A 16,333-nucleotide genomic window follows, 5' to 3' on the forward strand; every position below is an offset into this window, starting at 1 on the left:
ACATATTTTAAAACAAGAAGGCAATATGTCTAATGTAGAGCTCTGTAAGTGAGCCAATCTCTGAAGTCAGACATGAGATACTGAGTATAACAGATTGGAGCACAAGGTGCTTCATTCTGATGCTCCACTGCTTCAGTGTATGCTTTTAATTTACATAAGTTACTTTTCATGATGTTATAAGAGTGACTCAGAATCAGACCCCAAGACTGTAAAACTGCACAGCCGATGTCACATTGCTGGTTTGCTGATCAAATATCCTTTATTTTCTGTCTAAATGACTGGGTTTCCCTGTAAAAATAGCTAATCAGTTCTACTGATATCTACTGGTCTATTTTTAACTGCTCAGTTATGACTGTTTGAAAGCATGAAACAAAGAAAATAGACCATTTTTCTCAGGTTAAATTTCCCATTTCTGTGTACAGTGTTAGGTTATGTAATAATGGTTCTATAAAAGAAAAGTATGGTCTGTCATAAAAAAAAAATAGGAGTCATAGGCTTCAGTGTGATGTATCATGCCTTGGAAATCATGTTGGTATACCAGATGCTGTACATTTCAATGGATCTGACTGCAGCTGGGTTAAAATGTCATCTAAATGCAATTTGTGGCAATTTACTTGGCCTGAAAAAGGACAAAGAAGTAATGCTAAAAAAACCCACAACATAGACCTAACTTCTCATTTGTCTAGAATGTGAAAGTCCACACACACATATATTTAGGGCACATACTCTTTATTCAGTTATGTGTCTATGTACTCACATGGTACTGCTTTTCCCGTATTATTCATAATATGCATGTTATCTGAAAACTCTAAATGAGATTTTAAGTATTTCTACAAATATTTTAGTTGGGTGTGGATAACAGCAGAAGTGGAGTTGGGCCTAAAAATAAAACGACCAAAAACTTTTGGAGTTAAAACATGATCAATAGTGAGTAATACCACAGTGTGCTAATGGCAAAATTGTATAAATCACAGAATCACAGGAGTTGGAAGATACCTCTGGAAATCAACTAGGGCAACCCCCATAAAAAGAAAATACAGAGCCTAGGTACATGAGCCCTGCACTTTGTGAGTGCTGTAGCCGCTAGGCCTAATAGCACAAAAATTAATGGGGAACTATTAAGAAGTCTACTGTGGTAAGAAATCATCTGCAGAAGAACTATTATGACCAACTTCATAAGAAAATGTCCTGAAAGGAATGTCAGTAAATGATGTGTATGTGTTGTTAGTTTACAAAAGTGGTTTCTGTGCATAGGTCCGAAGTTGTACCTTTTTATCCTACAGATATCTGGAAAATACTTTGGAGAGTCTGTGATCTTTCTGAATTGGTCATCCTGACATACCTGAGTTAATACCTGAATGCAAGAAGGCATTTATTCATTTCATGAATAAATGATGTAATCGCCGTAGGAAACAAACTTTCTTTGTCTACAGTCAGTTCAACCCTCAGATATGGGCAACTGTAAGCTTCTGGGGGCAGGGTCCAACTTCTTTGCTCTCCAAGTTTAGTGACTTGCACCTTAAAACTCCCCTTTCAGTTGATGGTTGGAAAATTGTTATTTCATAAACAATAAATAAATGAAATGGAATTCTGGGGTCATCTATATCTATATCACCAGTGTAAAGCTTTTTTAATTTTAATAATTCTAAGATTTACCTACTTACTCTGAGGAACAGAAAAATATTTTGAAGATATGGATGGCCCTGGAAATGACCAAGCTGCCTGGATTCAATTCATTATTTCACTCTCATTTACTGAAATTTGTTTTCCCTCTTTTCTAGCACAGCATTAAGCAATAATTACCATGTATATAGTGATACTGAATGTATTCACATGTAGGGGAAATTGTGCTACATGGTGCTGTTAGCTGCATTTTCCCAGTAACTCTTTACTGCATTGACTCTACTGGGATTCTGACTATGTTTAATTGGTTTCTATTTAGATCTCCAGTGTAGTTGTTGTGTAATGTATGAGCGAGAACATAGCTGTATTTTAATATATATTTTTCACCTGTAGACCCTGAAATTGTTAGCTTGGCCCACATTACCTGTGGGCTGACATCTTGGGACTGAAGGCTTATTTAACATTACATACAGTCTGCTTAGGCAAAAGGATTTGGACTTATTTGTTTTAATTTAATTAAAGAAAGGACTAATTGTTGATTTAACTTTATGTTAAATATAGAATGTAAATATAATTATGAAAACCTAATTATGGTAGGCAAAGGCTTGTTCATATAGTTTGTGTAAGTTGAATATTATGATTCTGATGCAGAAAAAAATGCATAAACATAGAAATAACCTTAAGCCTGTTAAATAGTTCTGGTGAAGGCACTGGCATAGTTCATGGGATCAAACCACATATGTCTAAAAGAGCCTTTAGATCCAAGGTCAGAAAAAATCAACAGTTTACTAGATAAAGACTCAGTGCCCTAATGTATAGCCATTATCTTGCACTAGTACTATAACAACATGAATAAAGGAAAAAAAAATTAACCCTAGACTTAGAGCAGAGGTTCTCAGTGTTTCTGGCCAAGCATACGTTTTACAAAGTAACAAGGAATAACGATGTTTCCAGTCTGGTAGGAATGTAAATGGATCTGGTTATTAGTTGATTTATATTTCAGTTCCTGCAAAAATGATTGCTTCAGTAAGCTCCCAAGGGCTTGCTTATCTAACATTTCACCTTTACCTACTGTACATTGACTACACTGTTGCTGAGAACTGAATTAAAGAGCTGGTGCTAGGATATGAAAGGAATTTGCTTCCTGTCATTGGTAACCAGTGGCTAGTGGCTTTGTTCACTCCTTGTAGTGTAATTATAACACAAATTTACAGAGCGCTAGATGTGGTTTCAAATAACTTCTCAATATTATGAAATTTCCCACTGGACTAGATTTTTAAGACTTGTGAGCCAGTTACTCTCTCTTTTAAAATAACAAATACACCATTCAATAACCAGCAACCAAAAATATCTGTCACATTCACTCAGGATGTGAGTTTTCTGCAAACCTTCCTGCACACACTCTTCCAATTCATCCTCCCTCTTGTAATGGAATATACCTAATAGATAATACTCAACAAATAAAAGGAAGTCTCAAATTTGATTTAAGGAAGTGCTTGTCTGCTACCTTATATTTGGATGTTTCATCATTCATTCACATCTTGCTGGAGAAGCTGGTTCAGGTAGTATATTCTGCAGCCTTTTTTGCAGCTCTCTGTAAGTTTGCTGAATGCCCAAGTGTAAAGAGAAGTCCTTTTTGTAATGTGTCTGTCAGGTGTGCTCTTGAGAGCTTCTGCAAAAGAGATCAGTGCCAATTCTATACCTCTTTATCCCTGCCTTGTAGATGTTCAGTAAGACTTAATCCTGGTTGTCCTTATCCTTGAATGCTGAAAGATGGCTCTAAAAAACACTTCAGTTTCTGTGTCAAAAGGGAATCTGCATTATATCTTTATACCGTATCTGAATGAAAAAAAAAATGTATTCTAAGAATAAGAAAAGATTTTGATGCAGACACTGTAGATGAAGGAAGTGTAGTTCATGTGGCTCAAGCTGCCTGAATGTGCCCTTAAGTGTTGACACTAAATATTTGAATATATATACTTGAAAAGATAATACAAGGCTTGCCTCTACCTAATTCAATTACAGAAAGCACAGATGGACAATACTGTATATAACTTGAGATCCATTCTTATTTGCATTGTGGATTTAGTATCCCTTTTTAATCAAAGAATAGTGCAATTAGTAAGTACATCAAGCGTTCATGTAAGGGAGGCTTCTGTCATCTTTATTTTAAGACATTAGATGATATTCAGATATATTTTATTTTAGGAGATCAAAATAGTTCAGGGGAAAAAAGAACGTATTTCTAGGAAATGATAGCTACTTCTGAAGTGTTGTTATTACTCAGAAATACTGAAAGCAATATTTATCTTTGTTTTGAAGACAAAATAATGTACAAATAACATGAGGAGACAGGAGATTTTCAGTGTAAAGTAGTAGGTACTTAACTGTAAGCTGGTGTGTTTTATTGTTCATGATTTTTTTTTCATTTCTTAGGAAATATAAGTTACAATATAAAGCATTTTAAATATTTCTTGAAAGAGATCAAGCAACCAATCATATCAATACACGAAAATAACTGTGTTCTCTGGTAAAGATCCTCTTATTCATGTTTTCAAACAGCAGCTGAGCACCATGCTGTGGCAGCAGAGAACAATCTGAAAATTAAACACACGTTGAAAAGGTCTCAGTTGCATGACACTTTCTATGAAAAAGAACATCATCCCTAGGCCCAGTCCAAAAATTTAACTCAGATTTCCTTATAATTATGGACATACCTTTTCAGAGAAGTTGTTTATATAAACTACCTTATCTGATGTTAAATTTATCTGATGATAAATATGTACTGTGGATGAAGACAATGGAGGCAATTAATCAATTTCACGGATTTTCATAAGTACTCATTTAAAAAAAATCAGTTTCAGAAAATGTGTCGTTCTGATGGTAATGTCATTGCAGCCATCTTGTAAATAATGAGGCTACTGCAGAAGCTGGAATTAAATAGAAGCAGTATGTGATAAAGACTTTGATGTTAATTTTCTTATTTTATCCATAGAAAAGAATATTTGTTTAAAAGGAACTTCCCTTCAGAATGAAGTCCTGAGATTAGATCACTGTGGTCAGAACCATGGATAGTATAGCTGATTTTTCTCTTTGAGGCAAACAAAGTTTGGCATACAGATTTGAAAATATGAAAATACAGATTTGAAAATATGAAAATACAAATTTGATCTTTCAGATGTCTTGGCAGAAAAAAAAAAAAAGAGAAAAATGAAACTGTTGATAGTTACATAGCAAAAAGAAATTTAATGTTTTGGAAACCAGGCTCCATTTACAAATGCAGAGCTCTTCAAAGTGTGGTCTGCAGCATCCAAGAAAATATTTTAGAAATTGGATCTAATCTATTTTGCACAGTTCATGTGATCCAAAACTTCAAGTCTGTTTTTCTTCTTTGCCTTCTGAGAATGAAAAATGGCCACTAAGGTGTTATGTCCAATGGGGAATTTATAGGAATGTCAGAGATGACTGATTAAGGGCACTTTATAGATTAACAGATGAAGACTAAAACAGAGATTGGTGGCAATGTGTTGGAAAAATAGGAGAAATTCTGGCACTGCAGTAAGATACATCAAGATTTGTCTAAGACCTGGACACTGATATTAATCCAAACTATGAATATTTCAAAATCTGAAAGTTAATGGTTAGAACAAGGATAGTGTTACTGCTCGAAGGCATTGAATCTTTGTCTAGAGTGAGTGGAAATGAATCTATTTCATATTGCCCTGTAGTCTATCTTAATCCCTACATCTTTAGGGAAATTGTCTAGATCTTTACTATACCTTAGGCAATTAAGTTAACAGCATAAAGTACTTCGTGTCTTTTGCTAGAGGACCATTTGTTCTTTAAGGAGTTAATGACATTGTGTGGGGTCCCAGAGAACTTGTAAAAATATATATTTTTTAAATATGTAATTGAAGTATTTTCTTTATCTCAATGAGCAATCCAGACAGTATGTATTCTCACTCTCAAGAGAACAAACTGCTCAGCTGTTGAACTAAGGAAAGAAGAATGTATGTTTCAAAGGTATACTTTTCAGCCGTTGTCTTCATCCTTACAAGATATTCTGGCAGCACCACATTTGTCTTCATCTCCAGCTGATCTTGAAATCCTTTAGAGCTTTAGAAATAAAACTGCACATATCCTCTAGATTTCTTGTGTAGAAATAGATAAGATTTTTTAACAGCAAATATCACAGCAGAGCTTCTACTGCCGTCCTCCAGTAAATTAGACTTGGGTGCACACAGACCAAATAACATTGTAGGCTTATTCTGCACAGACTTGTAGAAAGATATTATAGTCCATGTGATCAAACAGAATTCCTATATGTCCTCTCTTGGCTGAAATTCCAATTAGCCATAGCAACCAATGAGGGAAATATGCAGCAACATAAAACATCTAATTCAGTTCTGACAAAGAGGTGGGATATATTGATCTGTTTGGCAGAAAACTTCATTCTTTTTCATTCCTATAATTCAGATTTTCTCATTACTGGACACAGATGGCAAAATATAATTTTATTAACTATAACCATTTGTTTTGCAGTTCATCAATTAAAATCCAAAGAGTACAGAGACTAGTTTATGCTAGCTATTAACAAAAACAAGTTAGTATCTGGAGCTATAATAGAAATGGTGATAGATGTTGCATACCATACTTCAAGATCATTTGTTCCTATGACAGTAATGAAACAAAATTAAACAGGGTCTCTGGAATCTCAGATTTTTTGAGTTCCCAGAGAGCTAGAGATAAATACAAAATGTTCTCTCAGGGAGCTGAATTGCATTCCTTCAAAGCTACAATTTATATATGTGTTACGAAATACATAGGATGCTCTCTGCTCATTAGAAAGTTAAACCAGAAAAGTAGGGAAAATAATTGTTTGTAATGCTTCTGTATAACAACCATCTCTACTCTTAACATCTGTATGAACCAACAAGCTAAGTACCAAGTGAACTGAAAAATCCAAAATTTCCAGTATGAAGCACACCTTTGCAGAAGTGAGTGAGGAATGCATTTAAAAATCCTTTCCTGATCTCATGTATCTTTTTCTTTCCTTTTTCTAGTGAGAAGTTCATTTTTTAGCTTTTGTTTTGTTTTTAATGTCCAAGTGCCACAAGGGCTAGGATGTAGGACTGCCTATACAGCACATCAGCACAGACTATATATGCCACTGGAAAACATGAATTATATATGTGTGTCCTTGATAGAACAGGGAGCCTACATGCACAAACATACAGTTCACACCATTTGGCTTCCCAGGAATAATTACTCAGAAATTTACCAAAAATAACAGAAGTATTTGACCTTTAAATATTTTCTTTTTTTTCTGACTCAAAAATACCCCATAATAATTACAATGTGATGATCATAGTCTACTGCAAATAAAACAAAGCAAAGAAACAATCAAAAAATTATGGTAGTAAACCCCTTTTAAACATCTGGATCTGGTCACACATCATCAGATCTCTCTGGCCACACTTAACTTACCAGCGTACTGCTGATGGCAGATGTATTTCAACAATGATTATGAATAGACATTCTTACAGCTGATTCATACTATATTCTGCATGCTGGGACTACCCATCTGTACCCCTGTTTGCAGCCAACAAGAATACTAAATTTTGCAGTTTCTTCCAGGTACAGTATGAGTCAAATCTCTCTAGGAGACACCTTCAACCTTGTCACAATTGGGTAAACTGATTGTGTGTTGTTTACTGCCAGTGATCCTGGACGCCAAAGGAGTAAAACAGTTTGCCCATAAACAGATAACATATAGCCAAGACTTTTTCTGTTCATGTGGCTGCTTTATCTTATACTAACATGGAAATTGTTTCATGCCAATCCTCTTCTTTTGCATCATAGACCACTGCATATGAATGTATCCTGGTTTCACAAAGTCATGTTCATTGCAAGTTTAAACATGCTGTCCAATAATAAACCTATTCTAGAATAGCATGAATTTCTATAAGGAAAATATATTATGTGATAATTTTCACTTTTCCCATCTACCAGTCAGTACTATTGGAGTTATTTATTGTTGCTAATTTTTGAAAACCTCTCCTTTTTTTCCCCTTTGTTTACAAACCCATATAGCACATATAAGTACTATATGGATTTTTAAACAAAGTCAAACTGAGTTTCATGATATTGCTGTCAGTTTCCATAAAATTTGTCAAAGGCCTTCAAAGTTTTCCACTAATATCAAATCTGCCTCCATTGTTTCTTTCATTTCTCGTGACACCAACACTGAAGCATTGGTCTCAGTCTCATTACTCTCTCTCCATCAGTGTTGCCTTCTTTCTGAGTGTAATGTCTGTTACAGAGGCAGCGATGCAAGACTGTGATGCTCTGACCTCTCTTGTGCTGTGTTTCATTGCAGCAGTGGTTCTCCTAGATTGCACTCAAACATTTTTCTCAAAGGTTTTTCAGAATTAACACAATTATTAAATTATCTGCTTGAGCTTTGTGCTAGTTTTGAGAATATCATTCATTTATGACATTCTTGAAAGTACTTTCATACTTATAAATTCTTCTGTTATAACCCCATGATTCGTTATCTCATTATGTGGTTTCTGTCCAGGTCTCTACTCTTAACCATATCAAGGAACAAAAGACAGACACTTTTTCAGTACTACATTGCAGATAAATCCTTACTATCTGTTGGATAAATCAATGGGAGGCTTACTGGAGTACTTTACACATAGTATAAGTTTAGCGTTGGCTTCTGTTCTGGATTTCTTTTGATCTACGTTAGTTTCTTCTTGAGCAGAGTAGGCCTTCATTTATTTGATTTACTATTTGACAGTCTCAAAGAGTTGTGTACAGAAAAGCAACTATGCATAGAGTTCCATTTATGTACAAAAGGAAAAAATAAAAAAAAAGACATCTTCCTGTATAATCACCATGTACTTTCTTGACTCTTTATTTCATATAATTTAATGTGGCCAGAGAGAGCAGGAGCATGAGAGCCATTGCCAGGATTAAAAGCAGGAAAAAATGTGACATAAGTCTTTAAGAAAAATAGATGAGGTCATCTAGTTATTGTAAGATACATGTAGCTGTTTTCAGTAGCTGTTTGTCTTTCAGTGTCACCAATGAGCCCGTGATGACATACAGTCTTTGTGCTTGCTTAACATTCAGAAGACACTTATGATAAATAGGGTCATGGAATGGTGATGCTTACCAGATTTGGGAATATGTATTGCTATCATTACCTCAGAGGTCAGTTTTAGCTTTTGAACTTCAAATTATTGTCTTGAATAGAATTGTGTGTTTTGAAAAAATGTCTGTGATGAATGAAATACAGGCAAAACTGTTGTGGTTTTTGTTTTTTGCCTGCATGTTTCCACATATTGGTATTGACGAAGCCTTATCAGAACTGTCCATATGAAACAACCTGTGACCACGTATGTGTTGAACAAAATTGAAATAAGCAATAGCTATCTTGATTCTGAAACCAAATGTTAAGATGGGTCAATGATATTTTATAACAATAACTTCAAAGGCCTTTTAAATGCGATTTGTTTCATTACTATCCATTATTCACTGCAAGTAAGCCAAGAAATGAGCTCAGAATGCCTTCATTCTGCTTGAAGTCATCTGCAACTTCCTATCTTCAGTGAATTTTCGCAGGAAAGAGGATAATTGAGAACTTGCAGAATTTATGTTTAGTGTTGAATTTCCAGAAAGTATTTGCAGCCCCTAATGATCTGCAGTTTATGTTGTTCATCCCCTGATGATCTGCAGACATCTATGTTGTTCATCCCCTGACTGGATTATTTCCCTCATCCTGATTTTTTCTGAAAACCTCTGATCATGTCCCTTGGAAGAAATGAAACATTCAGGAACAACTGTTGGATTTCAGGAATGCCAGAAAGAGCATGTCTGAAAAGTCTTGTTTAAATGTAGCTGCCGTTGTTAAATTTCTGTCTTCTTGCAAGGCCCTAATCTGTTTAGAAAGAGAAGTATGTGAATTTGGTTTCGTCCATCAGAGAGCTAAGAGACACAATAGTGTTCAATCATGATGTTAATCACAGCACAACAGTTTCCATTGAAATGACTCTGTAGAGGATTAATTCTCCCATCTATTCAGGTGCATAAAAATTCTCTTAATGGGTGGGACATATACTACAGTAAGAATAGAACCCTTTGTATTAAAATTACATGGCTGGGATTTTAACATAAATCTGAAAAATCCCACAGTGCAAAACTGACTTAAACTCAATTTACTTCTCCCCCTCTTATAATGTCAAGATGCCTGAGTGCTCAAGTGACTGAGTAAGTACTAAATATTTAATGCGTGGAGGTTACATTAACTGAGTCTTTGATCTGAAACTTCCTAAAAACATCTTAAAAGCCCTTCAAAAAATGGGTTACTATTTCATTACAGTCACTTAAAATAGATTTATTTTATCAAAACATCCTGTCAGAAAATCCAAAGCTGTGATTAATAACCTACAGCATTTTGACTAAAGCATCTCCTAATACTAGTTTCTTAGTGTATCAACAGATCACCCACTGTGGGAAAAAAATGTAGCTGGCCCTGTCACCTCTGTTTGGCAGTTACACTTATGCAGAGTATTTCTGCCAAGTTTCAGGAGATACAGACATTAGAATCCACTGTGGAATTCTGCATGCTGGTGTTATGCAAGCAATCTCTTTTATTTAATTTTGAGATTAAATTAACTTTTCATTTATTTATTTATTTTTCCTTCACAGAACAGTGTTAGTGGGGCACTTTTCTGCAAGTTTTTGTATAGTAATATTTGCAAGTGTTTCAGCAATAGAAACTATTTGATTTCAATATGCATAGAGTAATTTGAGAACAACACTGTCTGTGTCATGGCTCTGTTATTTAGATTTATTTTTTTTATCATTTGAAGGCGAAAAACTGCAGTATGAAATTACAGGAGTATCTGGTAGACATGTAGATACCAGGAGCTTACACTGAGACAGGTTGCTATGTCAGGTATATTCTGGGATAGCAGAGGAAGTTAAACACTAGATTCTGAGCTTGCTTCACTATCCTATGCAGTCATATGATATTACTTTCTCAAAGCAAGTGGTAAGGATTTATTCTTACGTGACTCTAAAATACCAGTGTTCAGCACACACCTGAACCTTTATGAACTGCTTTGAAAATGTATCTCCCTTGTTTCTTAAAGGAAATACACCTTTGTCAGTATATAGCTTGTATCATGGATGCTTTGCATATAAAAAACACATGTAGATTGAATCCTGTTATATAAATCAAGGCTGGTTTTCTGTGAAGTTCTTTTGTAGTATCGACATTAAAAGGGTTGTTATAAATAAAAGTGGAATATAATTATAAATGCCCTTCTGATGAAAAAAAAAATAAAAATCCTTGATTACCTTTGAATTCTTTTGCCCTTTAAAAAGGTTATATTTAACTGGTTCAGTTTCTTACTTGATGTTTCGGTTCCCAAGGGAAATCAACCTCTGGTACGAGCAGTTTCAATTGGGTTACATGACTTTACTTTGTGTCTTGAATTTGTTAACCCGACAGATTATATAACACTGCAGGCTAAATATACATTGCTCAGTTTTTCTCTACCATTGTTACTCTGTGTTCAGAGGGGTGGGCATGGAGGAGGGAAGTCTTTTTCAAAAATCCTGCTGAAATTAATTCCTCATGATAATTACATAATCAACTCGAAAGTAAAGATCTAGGAACCACAAAAAAAGACACATCTTAAACTAGAAAAATATGTTCAATATTTTGACATGCTACCTATCATCCGTGTGTTCTTATTCCCAGTGGTATAAAATCTGATAGTGCTATTGGCTGGAATAGGATTTCCTTGTGTTTCCACTCTGTAACAGAAAATTTCTGCATGTGTGTTCTGCCTCACTGAAATGCTAGAGGCTAAATTCTACAGAGTTACCTTCCTTTTCTAAGTAGTTTGGTGTTAAATGGGTTTAGATTTGTTATCCTTGTATTTCCATTGAGTAATATGCCTCCATGGTAGAGGAGGAGATGAAAAGACCTTTTAAAAAAGTGGCAGTAGCAAAAAAAGAGAGGAAAGAAAAAGGAATTTCATCTGGAGTTTTTTTGTTTGTTTTGGCTTTGTTTTATTGTGTTTCATTTTAGTCACTGATCAATATGCCCAGGAGAGTGCTGCATTTAGAAAAGAAAGTCAAGCAAGCATCTTAACTAACTAGCTGGAAGTTGATTGTAGCATGCTGGTGCTTAGATAAATGATAAGAGGGGAGGAAACATTTATGCTGAGAATTAGCAAGAGCAGGAACACACTTTAACACTTTGCATATTTCATGTCACATGTCCAACATACTACACCTGAAGATAGACTATTTTTTCAAATTGTATGGCACGAAGTTTGAAATGGGTCAGATAATACGGTATAGCAAATTATATTTTGATTCAGAATGCAATAATGTTTTTATTGGAGAGACTACATTCCTGGAAATAGGAAAAGTACATTCTTGTATGGATTTGGCAATGATCTGTATATCCCTTGTGCGGTGATGTTGCACAAAGGATGCATCTAGTTGTTCTGACTGCTAATCCCTTGCAAGATGTACTTATATATAGTACTACATTTTTTACCTGTATAAGTTCAGAGTTCAGTGGAAGCTCATGGTTTGTCATTATTCTACAATCTAAGCAAGTAAGAAAGGACTTACAGTGAGAGAATTTACTTCTGCTTCTGAGCTTTTGTGCTTTTTTTAATGTGATTAAAAAAATATATATATTTAAAATAATTACTTTAAAATACCATGTTTTCTTAAAAGTATGTATATTATAAGCCCTTCCAGAACTTTTTCTGTCATTCCTCCCCACCCTTTATTCCTTCTGTTCACTTTGAGCATGCCTTGTCTTGAATAAAATGTTGTACTGCATGTTCTGTGTGAAACCCAAACAGTGACAGATTTACATTACATAAAGTCTCTCAAAATCTTTTTTAATTATTAGAATAAACTGTTTGCAGTCCATAACTTATGTAAAGTTTTTGTTTAACAAGCAGAAAAAAGATGAATCCAGCTCTTCATCCTCCAGTCTGGTACTCTGTGCGCGTGAATCTATTATATCTTTGGAGATAGTGGATAGACAGTGAAGTTAAGCTCCTAAGAGAGGCAGGAATTTTGAACTGAGTTTGCAGTTCTGGAGTTGTTGTGCATGTTTTTAGCAAGACATTGGTGTACCTCGTAGATGTTTTTCTGGAACTGTGTTAATACTTACAAGGAAGTTTGAATTAGAATTATTAAATATTCACTGTCCCTCTCAAAGCCACAAAAGCTGTTTTATTGTTTGTTATTTTGCATATGACAGTCTATCATGCAATACGTTGCTATTCACATCTTCTAAGCATTCATATACCTTCAGAGTTGACACCGCTCTTCTTTAGCTGTCCTATAACTAATTTGTTTGTCATGAGTAACCTAAGGTATGACACATTTTTTAATTCCCAGATATATGATTATTATGTTTTATAATGTGATAGCTCAAAATTCTCTCTACATGTAAGCAAGTATTTTTCTTTTCCTTGGAAATTATTTCATAACTTTAGATTCTGAGCAATTTTTTTAACCAGCTGTCTGTTTTAACAGCTGTCTTTGTCCAATAACTTTTCAATATTTAAGAAACTGTCTGGTAATCATTTCTGGAGAAAAACTACTTATAAAAATATGGTAGGACAAAAATCTCATCTGAGTATTAGATTCAATCTTGATTTATTGTCTGTATGTTTTACATCCTAGATTGCATTTGATTGCACAACTTTTTGATCTATGGAAGAATGGAAATCTTTGAGGAAAATGTCCCCCTGCTTAGCTTTTTTTTGCATAGCTGTAACTTTAATCAGTATCTCAGTAGCGAAGATCCAGTGTATTCAAAGTCCTGGCTTTCTCAGTCTCCTGCTATTTGTAAAGAATTTTTTAACTGAGTTCAGAAAGTGCCCTGAAGATCTGCAACTGCATCCAGGCTCTATTGCCTTCATCTTCTCCCCTAGTTATTTCTGCTATGTCAGCCATTGCGTCTGTAATTTACCCATTCTAGTACTCAGCATACGTCAAAATCCATCTTGCCTGCTTATTCCCTAATTTGCTTTGCTGTGTTAGCAGACCATATATTCTCATATGCAAATTACTTCTTTGGTTTTCTTCAAGCTTGTGGTATTTGAAAGTTGATTTCTATAATTTATTGCAGAAGTAACTAGTGTGATTAGCTTTTGTTCTGTTTTGCTTGAAATTGCAGTCACGATGGTATTATTCTGGGCATTAACTTGGGAACTGGAGATCTTAACCATTCTAATACTCTACTGTCTTCATTAATATTGTTCTCACATTTAACACATAATCAGAGTAATAGCATGTATACTCTGTGGTTAACTTCCTATGTGAGTAGTAAAGATCCCCTAAACTTCTTACTGCAAAATAATTTTATCCATGGACATATGGGAGTTAAACTTTCTTTGCCTTACAGGTTTCATTAGATAGAGGCTTACTGGTACCATGGCAGAATGCTCAAATAAGCATTTTAATGTTGAATAAAGGTCAACACACTGGAATTTGAAACCATTAATCCTTTTGCTCTTAAAGTAGGCAGAACTTCAACAGACTAAATAACACATTTAATAGTAGACTTAAAGTTCTGAAGAAGAAAAATATACCTTTGAATTAACAGTTTAGATATGCATGACTTTTAATTTAGGCAACATAAATGCATTCTATTTTTATTATATTTATTTTACTTTATTATCCTTTTTTTTTCTTTTTTTCCCTCGTTGTTCTGATGGGAGTGGAAGTTTCTGAGTTCATAGAGATAAGGAAAAAAGAGTTCCTTGTTCCTGGGCTTAGGTTGGAGGGGACCTTAAAGATCATCTGGTTCCAACCTCTCTGCCATTGTCAGGGTTGCCAGCATCTAGATGAGGCTGCCCATGATCCCATCAAACTTGTCTTTGATTGCCTCTAGAGGTGAGGTCTCCATAAGCTCTCTGGGCAACCTGTTCCAGCACCTCAACACCCTCTGAGTAAAAAATGTATTCCTAACATCTACCCTCTTTTACTTTAAAGCCATTCCCACTTGTCCTGTAGCTATAAGATGATGTAAAATGTCAGTCTCCTTCCTGCTCATTAGTTCTCCTCAAGTACTGAAAAACTGCAGTGAGGTCTCCCTGGAGCCTTCTCATCTTCAAGCTAAACAAGCCCAACTCCCTCAACCTATCCTCAGAGGAGAGAGGTGCTCCAGCCCTTTGATCGTCTTTGTAGCCCTCATATGGACCTGCTCCAGCAGCTCCACATGGAGTCACTGACAACAACCCTCTGGCTATGACCATCCAACCAATTTTTTATCCACTAATAGTCTAACCTTCAAATCAATATCTTTCAGATTTAGAGATAAGGATGTGTAGTAGGGTTATGTAAGCTGGACAACATCAGTTGCCCTTCCTTTGTCCACTGATGCTGTAACTCCATCATAGAAGGCCACCAGATTGATCAGACATGATTTGTCCTTGGTGAAGCCATGCTGGCTGTCTCAGAGTACCTCCTTATCCTACATGTGCATGAAAAGCATGCAAGAAAATACCATGTGCAGTGGAAATAATCCCAGTGTTTTCAGGTCACAATAATTTTATCAGTCTAAGGATATAAAAGTTGTCCTCTTCAGAAGAAAAGAAGATCAGACTCTAAATAAATTTTTGGACTTTGAGCAGTTATGGCAGTCCTCTTGGACATTGCAGATTCTTGAATTAAAACTGTATGGCCTTGTGCTGAACTTTTAACCTATGTATGACTGAAACTTGTCTTTTGGGAATGCATCAAGTCTTGATTTCAAGACATCAGGAAACAGAATGTCTACTGTTTCCTTTGATAATTTGTTCCAGTGTCTGATTACTCAATGTTAAGAATGTAAATCCAATTTTTGAGTTAGATTTAGACTGCATATAAGGAAGAGTTTTTTTACACTAAAAGTAGTGAAACACTAAACAGGGATGCTCTGTCCTTGGAGAATGTTCAAGGTCAGTCTGGACTTGGCTCTAAGTACCCTGATTGAACTGTCTCTCTGTTAATTGCAGAGGAGCTGGAGTGGGTAGCCCTTAAAGATCCCTTCGAAATCAAACTTATCCTATGATTCTATGATTTATTTGGTTTCCTCTGGAAGCTAATTATATTCTACAATATTAAGAAATAATTTCTTTTTAGTAGAGGCAGGGAAGGAAGATGGATGGCAGTGCAACAGATTGAAATATTTGCTTCTCACTTCAAGCACTTTTCTTTGTCTCTTAAGTTGTGCTGCATACTTTTAAGTTTCTTAACATCTTTTTAAAAATAATGGTTCTAGACTTTCATTATTTTATTCAACTTTACAAATGATGTATTTGGAAAAGTCATGTATTAAATCCTAGTCAGTGCTCACCCAATAGCATGTGCAAGTCTTATTGCTGAGACATTTCAGTGGGGATCACCCTTTTTTCATTAAAGAAACAGCACTTATTCCAGACAGACTTCTTTGTTATTTCTAACAGCCTTTTTTTCAGAAGTATTCCAGAACTTCCACAATCTATCTTCTTTGCATTTCATAGCTTCTTATCTCTTGACATTATTTTTCTCCTAAAATTTATCCTGAATCTACCTGACTGCTCTTTAAATCCTTCATCTCTTCTCCTATTTGACATAAACAAAAAGATCAGGCATATTGTTTGGTTTTAGTTTTGTTTGTGGTTGTGTT

The 16,333-nt window shown here is 35.1% G+C and overlaps 1 protein-coding gene across 1 annotated transcript in view; it reads left to right on the top strand.

Annotated features, from left to right (window-relative positions):
* The window catches only part of LOC136050322 (BEN domain-containing protein 5-like), an 842,375-nt gene that overhangs the window by 337,161 nt on the left and 488,881 nt on the right, over positions 1-16,333 (top strand). The gene's annotated exons all lie outside the window — the stretch shown is intronic.

Source organism: Cyrtonyx montezumae, unplaced genomic scaffold (assembly GCF_038088225.1).
Source record: "Cyrtonyx montezumae isolate F1298 unplaced genomic scaffold, pur_monq_1.0 scaffold_1, whole genome shotgun sequence".
Taxonomy (NCBI): Eukaryota; Metazoa; Chordata; class Aves; order Galliformes; family Odontophoridae; genus Cyrtonyx; species Cyrtonyx montezumae.